Source organism: Callionymus lyra, chromosome 14, assembly GCF_982586985.1.
Source record: "Callionymus lyra chromosome 14, fCalLyr1.hap1.1, whole genome shotgun sequence".
Classification (NCBI taxonomy): Eukaryota; Metazoa; Chordata; class Actinopteri; order Syngnathiformes; family Callionymidae; genus Callionymus; species Callionymus lyra.
In genome coordinates, this window is record NC_141831.1 from 25,776,278 (window position 1) to 25,794,606 (window position 18,329).

Below are 18,329 nucleotides of genomic sequence, written 5' to 3' on the forward strand. Positions count from 1 at the left end.
CAAGAGAGTAGATGTGACTCAGAAACATTCTATTTTCCCGGTGTGCAGCCTTCATCCTTTAATACGCACACACCACCGCACACACACACGAAAGGCAAAATTAATATTCACCAATAATACATAAAAAATAAAGAAAGAATTAATCAATCAATCAAACACATCTTTCCAGCACAGCAGAATACACTCTCAAGGCTGTGCAACCAAATGTAAGCAAATGAAAAACAAAAAGGTAACGATACGATAAAAAACTGGGCAAACATTTGAAGGTGAAGAGCCAATTAAAAATGTAATCTTTTAAAAACATGTATGAAAAAGAGTGGAGCTGACTCAATCAAAGCATTTTCACTCGCATTTGATTAAAAAACAAACAAACAATACAACAATACACACTCTCACGGAGGAACATTTCTGCTCGCAATCTTTCAGGAAATGTCTCCATCTCGCTTGACATCATTTTGGATTTCAACGAAATTGAATTCAGATTAATTCCCTGAAATTCTGAATTTCAGTTTTTAAGTCTATTTACAATATTCGGTTAAATTATTATTTAAATGAAAATTAATTGAATAAAAGTTGGTTGTATGCACAAAGCCAACTTTTTTAATTACCTATGAGGACAAAATGTCTTGAAAAAAAAAAGAAAGAAAAGTATCTTGTTTCCAGGAAATCCAGCTGATTTAAACATTTACACCCTTGGACAGTTTGTGGGCAAATACTCTGAATTTAGTCAATGATTTACTTTTTTATTGGATGAAAGTGTATCTTTATCAATGCTTCCCGCCATTTTGTTTACAAGTACAAGCAAAATTTGACATGGACAGGAAAGGGAATCATTGAAATTTGAAAAGCACATGTGTTATTTATTTCTGTTTACTGGAAAAAAAATGTAAATGGTTTGATCAATCAAATGAAAATTGCAGCACACAACCAAGTTAGAAACAGATGTTCGTTCACGCCGTTCTTTTTTCTACTTTCTGAATCTATTTTAAAAGACAAATGTAATTTGATATTAATAATAATATTTATAATGTTTGGCCAAGCAGCTGCATAGGAATTTAATTTGTGATATGGTACAATTTAGCTGAGGACACAATACACAACATTCCGGTTCTGTTACATTTTAACTCTTCATTTGTATGATAAGGCAGATTTTATTTCACACTTCATCCATATCTTAGAAAATAAAACGGAGTTAAAAAGAGAGGATTGAAAATACTGATTTGAATAAAAATAACATAATCATTTTTCATATATTAATCCGACATTTTTACACGCGCAATCGATCACGATCCTTCTCTGCTAATGAATACCATCTCCTTCTGGTATGAGCTGCAGACCCTCAACCCGCCAGTAGGTGGTGCGCTGGTCCTTAAGGAGAACAGGACGCTTTTGTCGGTCATGTGTTCACCGGGATGGTTCTTCCTAACTAGCCCCAGTAATACACAATATATGACCCGGCTGCTCGATGGATCAGAAAAACCCCATTTGCTGTGTTTCTCACTCAGGTAGAATTAATAATGATTTAAAAAGGGTTTTAGGGAGTCATAATGACACTCTTATGACTGTTGAACTAACTGAATTACCTCACGTGGCTGTTCAAAGAATAAAAAAAGCCGCAAACTTTCTACTGAGGGCTGCACCTTTGTGCTCACTTTTATGTGGAGAACATATGAATCATTTATAAATTAAAGTCTGCCTGTCTGTGAATTTTAAATTCAATTATGAAACATACTTTTGATGAAACGCCAAGTCACATTCAGCAGAATTTAACATCAAAAAGACTTTGTTATGCAGTTGGCTGAACCCTGAATTAAAACTATAATTACGAGCATACAATCAATCTGCAATTGTATGAAGTGGTAAGCATCAGAGGGTCTTTCTTATGCAAGAAAACTCTGTTGGATCGGAAAAAAAAGGGAATAAAAGCTGGCAATTATACTCACAGTTAGATGACGTTGTGGTACTAGGATGCTTATGTGGCTGGTGATGAAGTGCGGGTCAAGCTTCAGCGCGCTAGTGGAGACGGCTGATCAGAGGCCGGCTGCTAGGCAAGGCTGTCAGTCCGCTCTTTCCAAATCATGTGCTGCTCTGCAAAAAAATATTTGGAGGGGAGAGAGAAAAGACAAAGACAAATCTTAATGCCACATACTGCCTCCTCGATATTGCCACTCCCTTAATGAACCCAGAGCACAGTAACAGGGATATCAACCGGCAACTGACGTGCTGCAACAAATGTGTGAAGAGTTGTCTTTTTTTTTTTTTTTTTTTACCGCCTCATGCAAGACAAATGGATGTTCCAGTTTGCAATTACAAATCAAGGTTGAAATAATATTGGTATTGGAGCCAGCTCTTATCTCAGCTGTTACTGGGCAACAAAACCACACCCTTACAAAACTTTAATTCTAAAATAATTAATTCAATAATTCAGTAAAGGTCAGAGCTTCCCGAACCAATGTGTGCACATAGGAAGCTTATTTCCCAGTCACCTATCAACAGCGGGTAGCATTAATAAAAAGAGTCATATCACATGGGATTAGTCAAAGATAGAAAAAACCTTGAAGCCTGTTCCGCATATGACTTTGTGATTTTAACACGGAATGTTGCCAAAGTTTGACGTCAAAACCTATGATTGGCCATTTTAAATTGACACATGACTTGAGGTGATGCAGATGTAACTAAAATGTGTATTTTACACACAGTTACAAGTGGTTTCATCCCACATAGATTAGCAGGAAGGGAACAGAATTAGAGCTCAGGTAAATGTTACAAAAAACGAATAAAAGTGTAAAAGTCTACACTAACTATTTCTAGATTAAAATATTACTGAGTATTATTACTGATTATTGAGTGTGCCGCCAGCTTGATATAGTTAGCGTTGTCACGTACACACACATACCCACACACACGTACATAGTCCCACACACAAACGCACACACACAAAAACAGACCCACCCACACACATACACCCAGACCAACACGCACACACACACACACACACACACACACACACACAAACAGAAACACACACACGCGCACACACACGCACACACACACGCACACACGCACGCACACACGCACGCACACAGGCACACCGATGAAAAATACATCCTGACGCCTAAAAAAAGACTTTTCACAAAGATAAATGTTTGGAGCGGGTGGGCAACGAGGTCAAAAGGTCACTGCTTCTTATTTAGGTACGATCATCATTCGTATCACAAGTATTGTGTCCTCGCAGAGTGTGTAGCGTGGCGACCACCGTGACAAATGACACATCTTGGTTCTGCAATATAGGTTACACCTTTGAATCCTGCTGTCCAATGAGCTTTTGTCCTAATTGTGTCAAGTCCAATCAGGCGTCTGCACAGTTCACGCATCGACGCCTGGACGTTTGATTTATATATTAATTTACTGAAGCAATACGTCAAGACGACCTCACCCACTTTCACTGCCAGACCAAGATTAAAGGACAGACGTTTGAATATCAAACAAGTTGTGTTGCGTGACAGTAGGACTGGCGGCGCAGGCGTGTAAATGGGACCTGCCTGCGGGGTAAACTAAGGTGAGTTCTGGTAACAAAAGAGGAGCAGGCCAAGGGGAAGGAGGCTTCAGTTGCCCAGACTGCCACTCACAACACTGATTCCATTTTAGCCGTGACACAGTGGGTGAGCAGCAGCCAGCGCCTACCTGCAGTGAATTCTAATCAGCCCAGGGGTCTGTCTCCCTCCCTTCCTGTACCCTGCTTCGGACTAAAGGGGCTGATGATCCTTCAAAATTAATTAGATCCTTGTAGGAGGCGGCCATTTTCTTTTCACATCTTCGTGCTCCACCAAAAAAAAACTGTAAAATTGTGGGTGTTTCCCAATTCGCTATTCTGATCTGTGCCTCTACCTGTTTCCTGTTTCATCTCTGTCTTTCTCTCCATCTGTCTGTCTGCATGTCTGAACCCCCCCCCCCCCCACCTCCTCTTTTCATTCACCCCCTCCCTGCCCACCCTACAAACCTTCCCCACTCGCCTCCACCCCCCAGCTCTGTGTCTGCCTCTGTGGAGTTTGCTGTCAATAAATCCCCAGAGGTCAGTTTGTCTGCTGGAAATCAGACACAATGCTTCAGACCGCCGATGCAACGCATGCTCCGCTGCTGCCGCCACAACAAAGAACGAGGAGGGATGAGGGGAGAATAAGGAGGGGCGGTGTTAGGGGGGAGAAGGAGAAGCACGAGGGTTGCAACTTCACCAGCCAGACTCCAGGTTGTCTGTTCGAGGGGACAGACTAGCAGCCAAAATAGACAATAACGTGCGGTTGTAGGTTATGATAAAAACCTCACTTCAAAATCCTTAGCTTTTGTTAAACAGATCCTAACAGCAAATTTAAAGGTGCCACGGATAATACGTCGGCCACTTCTCCATGTGTTGATCATACACATTAAGTGTACTGTTTTGACATAATAAAATGATTTGAACAATTATCAGCAACGTTTTTTAAACGTCAATCAATATGCCCCCCCAAAACATGTTTTAAAATAATGATTTACTCCATCATATCATATTCCATCGGACTCGATTTGAAAGGGAACGTTGTAGTTCAAGCGTTTTGTATGAAAAGGATTTATATACTTCTGCATCACTTCCATCACGGTTTCCAGGAGATCATTAACAAGCTTTTTGAGCAACGTGATTGCACCATCACCCTTTACTTTAGCGGTATTCGGCCTTTTGATCCATCCTAATAATGCAGTTGGCCTCAAACTGATTAAAAAAGTACTCCATCTCCCTGAATCAAGCGAATATTCTTTACAGACAACAGAGAGGGTCTTCTGAGTGAAGGGTTCTGAAAGACACGCATGACCCTTTTTAATTTAAAAAAAAAAGAAAGAATTTTTACATCTAAACAGTCCAAGCAAAAGAGCAAGGATCTTTGTGGAGTCAGTATTTTCTTAATTTTTTAGCTCAGCAATTTCTATTTTGTAATGTTTGAAAGTGAAATAAATAAAAAAAACATGTATTTTATTTGTATACTCTCGATGAACCTTTAAGGGGTTTTAACAGCTGACAAATGAAGATTCTATTTATTTAGGTTAGATGCTGGTGGAAGGTTTCTGCTAGTCCGGCTAGTGCTATGAAAGTCACGGTTGGAAATCCAAGGTTTCTGCTTCCAGTGATAAATCCTGCAGATTTAAACGATGTGGTCTATATTTATGTAAATTACATCACTTTTTTTGTAATTTCTTTAATGAATTGTAGCCAAGTGTACATAGAAAAACACCAACAATATACGTTTCATGCATTGAGCTGTCTAAAATTTGGGAACGATGTATATATTGTATCTGGGGGGAGGTTCACTTCAGTGTATTTATTATATCCATGCAACTATAATAGGGTTAGTATCGGCCATGAACAATATACATCTTGAATATGTTAATGCTGCTTATATCAGGAGCTCAAGGTCCGTGGTGCATTTAAATCCTGAGACAAAAGGGTCTGCGTCCCATTGTTAACGTCTCGTGTCAGCGTGTGCACGTGAAGTATCCCGATAAATCAAGAGTGCTTTGCATTAAACCTAATTAAGAGTTATTTATGAGTTTGTTTGAAACCTTGGCTGCCTAATGATCCCTGTCCAACGCCGCGATTATTAATTTCAATCATCCATTTAGCACGAGAGCATTAGCATACAAACTAGCACACATTTGATCATACGCTTTTGGAATCTGGCGAGATGTCTGATGTGATACGCAAGATGTGTCACTAGGGATTTTGATCGATAAACATGTAGTGAAATTTCGCGGGCACAGGTGATAACTGAAGGTGTTTGATAACGTCACGTCACTCCCCCGACAAGTCAACACCTCAAAAATCAACATTTCAAAGCAGCTAATGTATTTTGTCAGGAATGGAGTTTTGGAGGATGTTAATTGAGACCCAACTTCTCCCGACACTGATTGGTTAGTTGTACGTTTGGCAGTTCTGCCTTTTGTGGGAACTGGGGAGCATTCTTAAATGTTGTGAGCCAATTATCAGGTAGGGTGGCAAATAGTCATATCACGGTTGATAAGTGTGGATTCTTTGATTTTCGCGACCATTAAAGTTGTCTGGAGACGCATTGAATCGAATCTGACGCCAAGAAATAGTAAGCACTTGACTTGAAATCACACTTTAGCTAAAGTAAGTTAACTTCTACAGTCAATGTGTCTGCACAACTCACCTCCGCCCCAGATGATGCTTTTCTGAAAAAGAAAAGAAAAAATGAAGCTTGTCCTCATGACAACTTTGTTTTTATTGGCTGAGCTTTGTTGTTTGTGAGGCGCATCATTTATCTGATTCTGATCTTTATACACACAACTAAATGTCATAAGACTTCACTCACTTGCACCTTGAGGGCATGGTGGCAAAGGTTGGGTAATGTACTAAAATAAAGAGAATAATTAAGAGTTTTCCATGGCATTTAAACCGATTTCTAAACTTTTCTTCTTTTTAACACCCTCAAGAAAAGAAAAAAAGTGCAAGAGGAGAACTAACAGTGCCAGCATCTGAACATTAATCAACGATTACTCATTTGAACAAATGTCCATTGCACTGTAACTACATGACCATAGTTTTGACAGGACAGCTTGTTCAACTTCATCATTTCGTGTCAAAAGCACACCCACCACCACCACCCGTTACCCACAGCAGATCTATTGTCCAGCTACAGATGGACACAAAGTCTACATCAAATACACTTCTTCACACACACTGTCCTGAATTGGTCAAAAAGGACCCCATGTTGAGCTTTTTTATGAATTTGGCCATTCAAACCCTAAAGACAATATCTCACTTTGGTGCTGGAATGAGTGCACTCTTGAAATTTCTCAGAATTGGCTAAAAAAAACTCTGCTTTTGTTAATGAGCATTTGACCAAAACGCACCATCTGACTACTCATATGACCGTCTCCAAAACACCTCTAACCCCCGAAGCAGACAACGCTAAATTCAAGAGTTATCGTTCAGACACAAGTGTCCACAGCGACTGCCTCTCTACTGCTGCTACACGTGTCAAGGACATTCTGCCTCTCAAAAAGAACACACACACAAAAAAGAACTGGAGGCCATTAAGAGATCTTCATGAACTTACACAGCTGCCTGTTACCAGTATATCACCATGCAGAGCGCTTATTAAACACTTCTATAGAGAAATATCAAATCAACACGTCTCTTATAGTGGGAGTAGATGGTGGTTATCAGTAGGGTGTGTGCACCTTAACGAAATGAAGCCAGTCTTCTTGTCTGTCCTTGACAGATAAACTCAGACATGAGCTTGAGAAATGAGGAAGCCCGTTAAGGAGAGAAAAAGATTGGGCCGGAAGATGGAATGTGAGTGGAGCGGGTGGGACTGCTGCTCATTACTTATAGTGGGAGGTATTTTGGTTACATACATTTTATTTATCTTTTATCTAAACTTTTATTTTTAATATTATTTAAAGCACGGAAAATGTCCAACTCAAGGCCTATGGGCCATACGTTCATAATATCATGCAACATACATTCTCCACCACTAACAAAACAAGTTCCATAATGCACTACAACAATGTATGACTATGTACCAAAGGTTAAATCAAATTAGCATTCTGGATTAAATATGGCCTGGTACAACTTCAGCTGTATTCTTGTAGTGTTTTGACATGTCCAAAAGTCATGTGTAACCATTGAACTAATCTTATCCCTCTCTTAAATATTGCAAGTTTACATTTCGACAACATATTAATTTTAATAACGTTTAGCATTTATTGTGAAATTAATTTGCTCTCTTGAGTCAAATAAAGAAAATGTTCTTTTGTTTTATTCATGCATTTTCATGTCAAAACTACTAATGCATCTTCCCTCGACCCACTGTGACCTTTCCAGATCTGTGGCAGAGTGCAGAAGCCAGAAGTGGAGTTTTGAGTTTTTACTAGAAATGGAATTACAAAAAAACAAATCTTTGCTACAATGTTGCCTGGTTGTACCACAAAGTCTTAAGAGGAAAGAAAAAGATGCTAAAAGGTTTTGTGAAGGTCTTGGAGGCTGTATCTACGGCAACAATAATCAGTGCAGGGATGATGGGAGCCCCCAGTCTGGTGAGCAAACACTATTAATATATATCTATTATTTCTTCCAAAAGGTGCAGGTTTAGGCCGTACAAATACTTGAAACGGCTGTTGATTAATAGATTCAAAAACGATCGTGGATCTCTTCATAACATGCTGGGAATCATCAGGAATATTCCACAGCTGCCGAAATCCCCTTATGGTGTTATAAACAAAGAAAGGAGAAGCTGTGACACACCACTTTTGATCAAACCGTATATGTTCATGCCTTTGATTCCGACGTTATAAGAAGAGCATTGTGCTGTCAGCGGGGGGTTCCCTGATTCTTCTTTTCCGTACGTCAGATTGAGAATTCTTTTTTAAGTAGGGGGAGTGCGTACAGTGAAGGACACTTTTTAAGGTTATACTAGTCAGAAAAATTATATTTTCTAGATGATTACGGCAAGTGGGTCTTTTGAAAATGTATTTCCTTTCTGAATATGCCATACTTCACTAGAACAAATGTATTTTATCTTAATTTTTTCTTGACTAGCTCACCTATCGCGCTCCTGCATCATAACAAACAGAGTCAACTGTGTGACAACTTAAGGGGATGATCCAAAAAAAGTAGAAAAAAAGTAGTGAATAGTAGTGAATGTTTATGTATACGAAGCAAGATTACCCATAATAAATGTGGTTGGGCGCCACAGAATGGCTGCCTTGGTGCATGGTTCGGTTTTTCTAATAACTTTTTTGTAATTTATCTTATTTCATTATTTTATTCTGTACTGACACCACAAAAATCCTATGTTGTTACACTGGCAATAAAAGTTTCTGATTCTTGAAGTCTTGAATGAAAAAACCTTTAATTCGTGTTACGTCGTCCTTATGGAAAGAGATTTTAATGTAATTTAGAAACATTACATTACTTTTTGTTATTATGTGATTATAACTTTGTTGCCTTTTATACATTACATTATACCTCTGTCTTTCTTTATGAATGTACAAAAATAAAGGTCAGTGTAATAATTAAACTTAATTTTGGTAAATCACATAATTCCATGCAAAACCTCTTTTAAAATCAGAATGTTGTATCGTTATGACTCAAGGTTAAAGTCACATTCGTGTCTAATTGATTTACATCTTTTTGTTTCCACACATCAAAGATAAGGCGCCTGACACAGAACAGAGTGTGTAAGACTTAAATTGGAATGTATTTTAATACAATGTATAGAAGTACATTTTTGTATTTAAACGACTAGAAATAAAATGTAAAACTAGATTGTAGTGTAATAAACACACAAGGATGATGGACAAATATTAGACTTACTAGATGAATCCTGTTTTGCAAAGCTATCAATACAACTAAAACGTACCCTGTCTCAGTTTAATCCTAAAGTGTCATGCTGACTTGCTGAAATGCAGTCGAGCACTAGAGGAGGGACCTACACATGCAGAGCCAACTTTGACAGGATGACTTAAACATACAGCAGCATGACATTCCAGAGATTAAAAAAATCAGCGTTAACCAGCTCAAAGGTTGTTTTTATCCAACTCTTCTCTAGAGAGAAATAAGACCCCACATAGAAACTGTATACAGATGGTGTTCCAGGGTTGACTGTTCTAATGTCAAGAAGAAACATCGATGAATGGAAGTAAAATTGATATGGTAATCTATTCTTACTTGAACATGTGAAACAAAAACATCTTCATGACGATCTCGATCTTTCCACTTTTGAAAAGGCTCCTTCAATTATAATGCCTCCAGTGGAATTTTTTTCCAATTTTTATTACGTTTCAAGGATGGATTTTTTTTTATTTTTTATCAAGATTTGTTTTCCAGTAATGCATCATTGCATTCCAAGTTAGTTTTTTTGAACAAACGTTTGCTTTTCTTTCATTACCCACAAAGTGACGTTGACGAGGTCGCCAGTTGGTTTGGTTTGTCATGTTCAATGACTTGCAGAAATGATGCATAATCAAATATCATAGAGTAATTACTTTCTTCTGTTAAAAAGTTAATTAGTTGTATTTCTTTAAGGGAGGCATGTTGGGCTTGTGTTTGCTGATCCCAAACCAAATATTGTGTCATTATCTTGTTGAGGAGAACATACAAGAATCAGTGTTGCACAAAACACACAGTGCTTTCGAATAAAACCCCAATGTAAACCTTGGATGGTGTTTGACGCAATTGCTTGAAAATATATTTTTGAAAATTGACAGTTGAGGGATTTAATCTGGTTTATGATATGTTGTCTTCTGTATTTCTTATTAAATTCACCATCTGTGAAGCTCTTAAAATCACAACTTATTCGATGATTCTTCTTGGTCACGGATGGGTCGAATTCTTGGCCTAAACCGAAGTCAATTCAAACTCTTTCACAATAGTTGGCGCAGTAACGCTAATTCAACCATATTAAACATCCTTGTTAGAAGACATCGTACTGGTCAGTCCATTTAACAAGTGCTTTATTAAAAATTAACACGTATTTCCACTGTCCAGAGGGTCAGCAATGATTCGGAACTTTGTGAAGTTAATTGAGGAAAACAAATGCAGCAGTAATGCTTGGAGTAATGTCATTTATCATGTAGGAATGAAACAGTAGTGTCAGGAATGTTTTTTTGTTTCCAGATACATTTTCAGACAAATATCAAAAGATTAGAAATCCCACTGACAATGCTTAAATCGAATCTGCATCAACTCCCCACAACTTATAAAATGTGCTGTGACTTGTAAGTCGATATAATTTGATTTTTTTCCAGGCAGCCTTGTTTACACATTTTTTAAAAGATCTACAAGTTAAATGTTCATATTTTGTAGACAAAAAAGAGAGGTGTTGCCTTGACCTGAACTTAAAACAGTTATTGTAACTGTTATAACTGTAATATTTTTTTGTATGATTGACAACCGTTAATATTGTTAGCGTTGTCAGTTGAACACAGACGTTTATAATCATAATTATCCGTTTTCTTTTTTTTTTACTTTTTCGGAACAAAATCAATTGCTCATGTTTTTTGGAGCATGACCTCTCGTTTCTGGGTCACTACTGCACACACTTTAGCTGCTAGTGATGTCACCAATTTTGTATGAACAGGTCAAACAATTCTTTGGCTTGAATGTGCTTTAAAGGCTACGACAAATATGGGTGTAGTTTAGGATGACGTGTCAGTGCAGATCTCATCTCACTCTATAACGACTGAGAATCACTGGATTTTGTGGACCTGTAATTGTTGGACGTAACAATTATTCCCTGTTTTTTGATAGAACAACATATAGCTCATAAGCTGGGGAGTGTAACCAAAGCTCATCAGCTGTTTCTGGTAACACGAGTATTAAAAAAAACAACATCCGACACAGCTGTGAGTATTTTCAGCAGGTCCTCTCATAAACGTGTTACCTCAAAGACGTTTGTACAGTCATGACTGGGCAAGGAGGATGGTGCCAGTTTTTCATCTTAAATTTCCACTAATTTTCGTGTTCAGTGAACCTAAAAATACTCATTTAATAACTAAGTTTCTGTCAGTCCCCATCGAACTGCTGGGTGTTGCCGTGCTTTCCCGCTTAATGCGTGTTGGGATACGCTGGAATTACCCTCAGCAGGTAGAGGGACAAAAAACATGTTGAATGAATGAAAAAAATGAATGAATGTTCAGCAGAAGAAGCTGTCGGTGACAAAAGAAACAATATACATTTTTGTGAAATGTTCTCACACCCTCCAAACTATTCAAAGAGAATCTGTTGGCATTGCTTGTTTAGTTTTTCCACTCAGTTAGACTCATGCATTCTCGGAAGACTATTCCTAAATCTCTCAACAGATTTTACACTGAAAAACGGTTTCATTCAAACATAATAACAATTTGAGGATGTCAAAAAATGTCTAAGCTATAAAATGCCTAGCTGCTAAAGGCTAGTGGGTTGCTCCAGAGCAAAGATGTCTTCAGAGTGTTCTTATCTGACCCCTTCCAATTAAAATCATAATGTGTGACGTGAGAGGGTCAATTTATGGTCAACTCCTGTAAGCAACATTTATTTTCAGACAGTAGAAGAACATTAAACTGGATCTTAAGAAACATATATGAGCTTAAAAGTGGTTTTCCAGAAATGAGCAAGAAAAATAATTATTATAAAAATGGATTGTCCCTGTCCTAACATCACAGGCCAGTAGGTATTCCACATAAACAGGATTCAGAAACTTTAATCAAAATGCTGTACTTCAGTGACATCCATGGGGCTAAAGTAGACAAAAAAATGTTACACCAAATTTTATAACCCTGGACTCACGAGGAGGTTTCTGTCATTGTCAGCCTTGAAATTTTTCAGTACAAAAGGAACACTAATTATATTTCAAACCCATAGCTGGAGAAAAGACAATTTTATACATTATAAAAGTAGATATTTGCTACAGTTATCGGGTTTTTAAAAATTATTTTAATCACGTTTCTAACATGATCTAAAACACCTTCAGCTGCAGAGAAGACGGAAAAGACACACATTCACGTGTTTGCTGTCAAACAGGCTTGCCTCCAGGAAATGATCAAGCAACTTAAATAACAAGACATACTAAATAACTCTTCTTCTCTTTATAGTACTTAATAGAAAATAGTTTAGCTGTGTTTCTAGTTGATAAAAGACAGGTCCTGATAGTCATGAATTAAGATTGAACCCACACAAAAATACTATTGTGGAAATAATTCGTCCAAGGTTCACCAGAATTCACAGAGCATACAGCTGAAGGGAGCTAGGCTGAGCTCACAACTAGAATTTTGGCTCCTCTGGCTGCTGTTTACCCGTAAAAGCTTTAAAAAAAAATCCTCCCAACAGTCACAAAACATCCACTATTTTGACATTTCACTATTTTTAACAAGTGAGAAAACTACCGTGTAGTTTTCTTGTTTAGTTTCCTTGCTCAAGCAGCTAGGCTGTGATTTCACCATGACTTGTAGAAAACCATATGGGTAGCAGGGTGAACTGAGGACACGCATGCAACTTGGCAAACACACAACTACACTATTAGAATCCAGGATACATTTTTCACATCAGCTGAATGCCTGGGCCTGTCTCTGTGTTCAGCCAATAAAGACAATAAAAAAAGGGTATTTCTTCCAAACCGAGGGTCCAACAACAAAACCCAAACACTTAATTACAACAAACAAACGGTGAAAAACAGTAAAGCTTTCCAGACTTGCAGCAACTTCTGCTGAACTTGTTACGTAACATATACGTTTAAAAATAGCAGAACATATTTTAAACTATAAAGTCACTGGATATTACTGAGTAAAATAATGTAGTGTCTGCTATCTAGGAAGTAAGGCTATTAACTGTGTTTCATAAGACTTCATACAGTTTTTATGGGAACAAAAGCTTCCTGACAAAAACGGCACATTCACAAATACTTATTCTGGTCCAATGTGTGCTTTCATTACGCATTCCTGTGATACTTGCAGGGAGGGGACATTCCAAATAAAATGTAAAAGAAAAGGAAATACATTTTAAGAAATAAACAAAAAACTTTTGCATTTGAATACTACATGCTTAAAAAGTTTAGAAATGGAAATTTTCCATGGATTAGTTCCACCAGAGTTGCTTGAAAAATGTTAAAACTCCTCAATAATGATTCTTGCAAACACATTTTCGAATAGAACGTAAAAAGCGTGATCTTTTAATTAACCTGGTTGTCCAGCTCAAAGAATTCTTGTAAGAGAATTTGTGAGTGGCATAATGTATCTAAACGTCAGAAGGAAGTTAATGGACATACTCTTCCTAACGACACACTCGCAGGAGACTTTGATTTGGGATTTTCAGAACTATTACAACATAGAAAGAATGTTTTGTGTTATAAAAATCCGGGTCCGTCAGCCAGAGTCTGCCCTGCCAATAATTTGGAGTGTGCAAATATCAACATATGGCAGCTATTCACCGAGGACAGTTTAGCTGATTCTCACTAATTTCATATTCACTGTTATCGAGATGATTGTCAGAAAAAACAGCTATTGAGAATATAGTAGCTTTACAACACAAAACCTTAGCCTGAGAGTGTCATGTGAACGTCACAAAAATATTCCACCCATCTATTAGGGACAAAGATGAATATAATTAAGGGACTCATCCTAAAGTTCAAGTGTAGATGTACACCTGTAAACGGTCTCAGATGGCAACTGCTTCAAAAATGAGTTCTGCTCTGTGAGGGAATACTCAGCATATAGTACAGGAAAAAGAAACAAGTGACACTCAAGATAAGGCAAATGAAAGGGGGCTGAAAAACGTTGAGAAGAAAAAACACACTGTGAAATTCTGAACTGCAACCTGCTGGTTCCCCAATATCGACAAAAAATGTAGTGCAATTTCAAAATGGCAGCCAAATATTTTCAGCCTAGACGAAGATGGTGGGATTCTGTTTTCTTATGAGGAAATACGGTCAATAGAAAATATGTTTGAATGTTATTAAAAAACTCACAACTTCAGTCGTAAACCTCTTCGACAAAAATAAATATTATCAATGTGTATTTTTATTTTTACCCTTTTTCTAGTTCAAAATAAAAATTTAATGTTTCATATACACCTAATACTAAATATATGTATTTTAGGTTTTGTTCAAGTGCTAATCAAATCTAACATTTGATTGAATGAAAAATACTATAAAACGAGTGTGTTATTACTGAAATGAACTGACAAATGTTAAGTTCTATTAGTAAAAAAATAAATAATTAAAACAAACATACCATTACAATTATCTAATTGCTATTTTGTGAATTATTTTTTACGGAAGTGTCTTGTCCAAAAAGACGAACACCCATACAAAGGAGGCACATCTTTTAAAATATAAAGTAACCAATAAAGGTGAGGACAGGCGGCACATGAACTAGTGCTACCGGTCAAAGTTCACTCGTTCAAAAGTGTTGGATATTAATTAAATGTTACATTTTATGAAAACAAGTTGTTTTGTAAACGTGTTTCTTTCAGTCTGTACATGCTCCATTGCTTTAACTTGACAAGAGTTTAGAGGAAATTCATATATTTATTTATTAAATGATGCAACTCCAGTGAAATCCAGCCTGGTAAAAACGCTCGGTGTGGCGAATAATTGACTGTAGAGGCTTCACACAGAGAGACGTCTCTATTATCTTGTGATTTTGGGCAGCAGTGCCTTTGCCCTGCTTATTTTTTTTTTAATACTGGCCTGCCATCTGTGTTCACTACAAGAGGATTGCTTTTGTTATACGTCTTCACCATAAGCTCTTATTAATGTAGATATTGTATATGGATAGGTTACTGCTCCAACATCGACACAGTATTTAAAAAAAAATAGGATTGTTGGCTGGGTGTGGATTAACTGAACAGCCCTAACACCAAATCTGAGCAGGTCTATAGTTTATCTGATGCCTCTCTCTCATGTAATAATGAGTTTCCTCTTAAATATTCATCAGTCGTGGCTGGGTTTAGCGGTGACACAGAAAGCAGGCAAATGGCAAGGCTCAATTCTTGTGCATATACATGTGGAATATATAAATACTCATTATTACTTTATTGAGATTGAAGCAGAAATTGAAAGTCTTGAAACCCAGTAATCATAGAATGGCTGCCAGTCTTCCAGTACAATTTTCACACGTACAGCCTTGAAACAAATCCAAAAAAATAGAGGATTTCTAAAGTGCTTTAAACAAAGTGACAATCTAAATTGTATCTGTCACTCTGCTATGGCAAATGTCAACGTGAAACGGACCAACGATTACAACACAAAAACTAGGTTTCAAACAGACAACGCGGGGTTGAAGAATAAAAAAGAACTTGCAGATTTTACGCACAGTCCGCGCGGAGGACAGCGCTGCGCTCCTGGTGCCAGACCGGGTCCGACTCACTTGTCCCGGCTCACAATCCGCGCTACCAGCAGCACCAACACCAGTGCTTGAGTCATGCACTCGCTTCACTTCCTGAACTTGTGGATTACAGATTTTGTTCGCTCTGGCACAGAACATGGTGTTTTGGTCGCACCAGCGCCGGGCTCCATATTAAACCAAAAGGAACATCATGTATTGCTCTTTTATCGGACAAAGGAGAGCGTTTTAGGACAACATCTGTCTGATACACTCGCACACACCATCGTCCCCTTTTTTCATTCGCGTGCGCGCACACACACACACGTTTACGCGAATCGCGCACGGGTGAACTGAGCTAAAAAAAACAAAAAAAACATGTTGCTTCTGCTCAACTCCCCAACGACCCCGGCTCAGACGATTTTTGTGACTCGTTGTTCTTCTCATTTCACTGCCATGGACCACGCCGCGGATTTATTGATCCACGTTCGTCTCATTGTCACACGTGAATATTTCCAGACAAAGTGCTTCCAAAAAGGCGCACAGGAAACAACTTAAATTAAACATGCCCCCCTCAAAATCTAGGCCATCCTTTTATCAAAGCACTATTCAAAAAATGAACGCGACTCCTTATAGAGTTATTATTCTAGTCGTTCAAGGCACCAGGACGGGAAGGTAAAGCCGTCCAGAAATAATATTAATTCTAGCCACGCGTGTTCGCCACGGAACGCCACGTAGGAATTGTTATTAATTCACAAAGAAAAATACACGCGACTTATTGTATGGGCCCACTGGTGGAACATGTTTGCGTGAAACTGAAATATTTTAGGAAGGAACCCGTGTTTGGTTTCGTAAATAACAGCAGCCAAGAAACGCGTTTCCTCTCGATTTAAATAAGTGACCTAAAAGCCGAGCGCGCTCGTCGGCGCCCGCGATTCCATGTCGAAAAATATGAGTAAAAGTGCTTCGTTCAAACAATTCCAACATGTCAAAGTAAATATAACGGCTACAAATAACAATATGGGGACAAACTATGATATCGCGTGCGCCAATGTGAGGTTTTTTATAACGCAACTCTGTCACATGCATTTCATTTCCCTATTTTGTATTTAGGAAAAATGTCCCCACGGCGAAAATAAATGAAGTTTGCGGTGATATTAAAGCTGGAAAGCTAAGAAAAAGTACATTGAAGTGAGCGGAGCTGGCATGCATCTCATGCTAAACTCAACCACCATGTTTTATCTGCCCTTCGTCTTCAAATAACAGCGATATTAGACATTCTACAAAGACCCATCCCTTCTCACACTTTTCTCAATTTCTTACCTGCACTTCGAAGCTTGTCCAAAATAAAAGTGGCGACCGCTTTGTTTGTTCGTAGGTCCCCCAGTTTTCCCCAAGACGGATGGCGAATTTATATAAGAATTTGTATATATTATTTATATGTTAAAATGTAATGTGTTCCTTTACTTTGTTTCATTTCTCACTTCCATCTTCTTTTCATCTCATCAATAAACACACGCTGCAGCCTACCTTAATAGAGCAGCTCGGTTCAAGTGTGCCCTCCCATTTTAACTATACATCGAGTAGTTTAAGGGGTGGCGGCGGTGGCGGCGGAGGGGGGAAGACATGGGGGATAGTTGAGGGGTGGGGGCAGGCAGGCGGGCGGGCACGTCTTTTCCACTTAAACGTCCTATTGGAAGAGCAGGGCACCGTCTTGGGTTGGAGCGCAGAACCGTCAGCACCAGGACGCCCCAATAGCAGCGCCGTGCAATATGGCTCCCTGATGGGCTGAGAGTCGTAGTAAGAGTAGGTGCACGGCTGTGACTAGTGCCTCACCCCAACACGCACCGCACCAAACTGACCCAATGAGGTACAAACCACACGCCCGGCGCGTCAAACCACCCCGTCCACCGTATTATTGCAGTATATTTGTGTCTTGCTAGTAACGCCTACAGTGGGAAATAACCGCGTGCACAAATGTGAATGAACCTGAATCCCTCTCCCCCGGCTCCCCGGGTGGAGGTGTGACCCTTTTTTTTCCTGGCCGTTACGCGATCCCGCCTGTGATTGGCCGCCCGTCGCGTCACTCAAGCCAACCAGCGCCGCCGCAGCTTTTCATTGGCCCTCGCGAGTGTCAATCACGACTCCTGCCCAACATGCTAGGTTGTTCGCCGTGTCTTCCACTTTCTACGCATTTCTATTTTCTCATTTATTTATTTTTTAACGTCCCGAGCTGACCTCGAGTAATCGAGCAGGGGGGGGATTGGTGTCGGTCCATCTGGCCAATCAGATACACTGTAGCGTCTCTTTCACTTTTGTTGTTGTTTATTTTATTTTGTGCTTCTCCAAACGCCTTGAGATACAGTATTAGTTCTATTCTTTGCTCGCGAAGAACAAGATAGTAATGGGTCATGCGGGACAACCCCCCCACTCCTCTTTTATCTCCTGGTGCCCCCCCTCCCTGTCTAGACAGTGACAGG

The 18,329-nt window shown here is 38.8% G+C and overlaps 1 protein-coding gene across 4 annotated transcripts in view; it reads right to left on the reverse strand.

Annotated features, from left to right (window-relative positions):
- zbtb20 (zinc finger and BTB domain containing 20) overlaps positions 1 to 17,693 on the reverse strand; it is a 31,491-nt gene extending 13,798 nt beyond the window's left edge. The window contains exons 1-3 of one of the 4 annotated variants that reach the window (XM_087807690.1): positions 17,173 to 17,693; positions 6,198 to 6,219; positions 1,944 to 2,088 (exon numbers count right to left, since the gene is read on the reverse strand). The gene's annotated coding sequence lies outside the window, so the exon portion shown is untranslated. The remainder of the gene's footprint in view (positions 1 to 1,943; positions 2,089 to 6,197; positions 6,220 to 17,172) is intronic. The other 3 variants (XM_087807692.1, XM_087807691.1, XM_087807689.1) reach the window with 3 other exon arrangements.
- Positions 17,694 to 18,329: the final 636 nt, after the last annotated feature.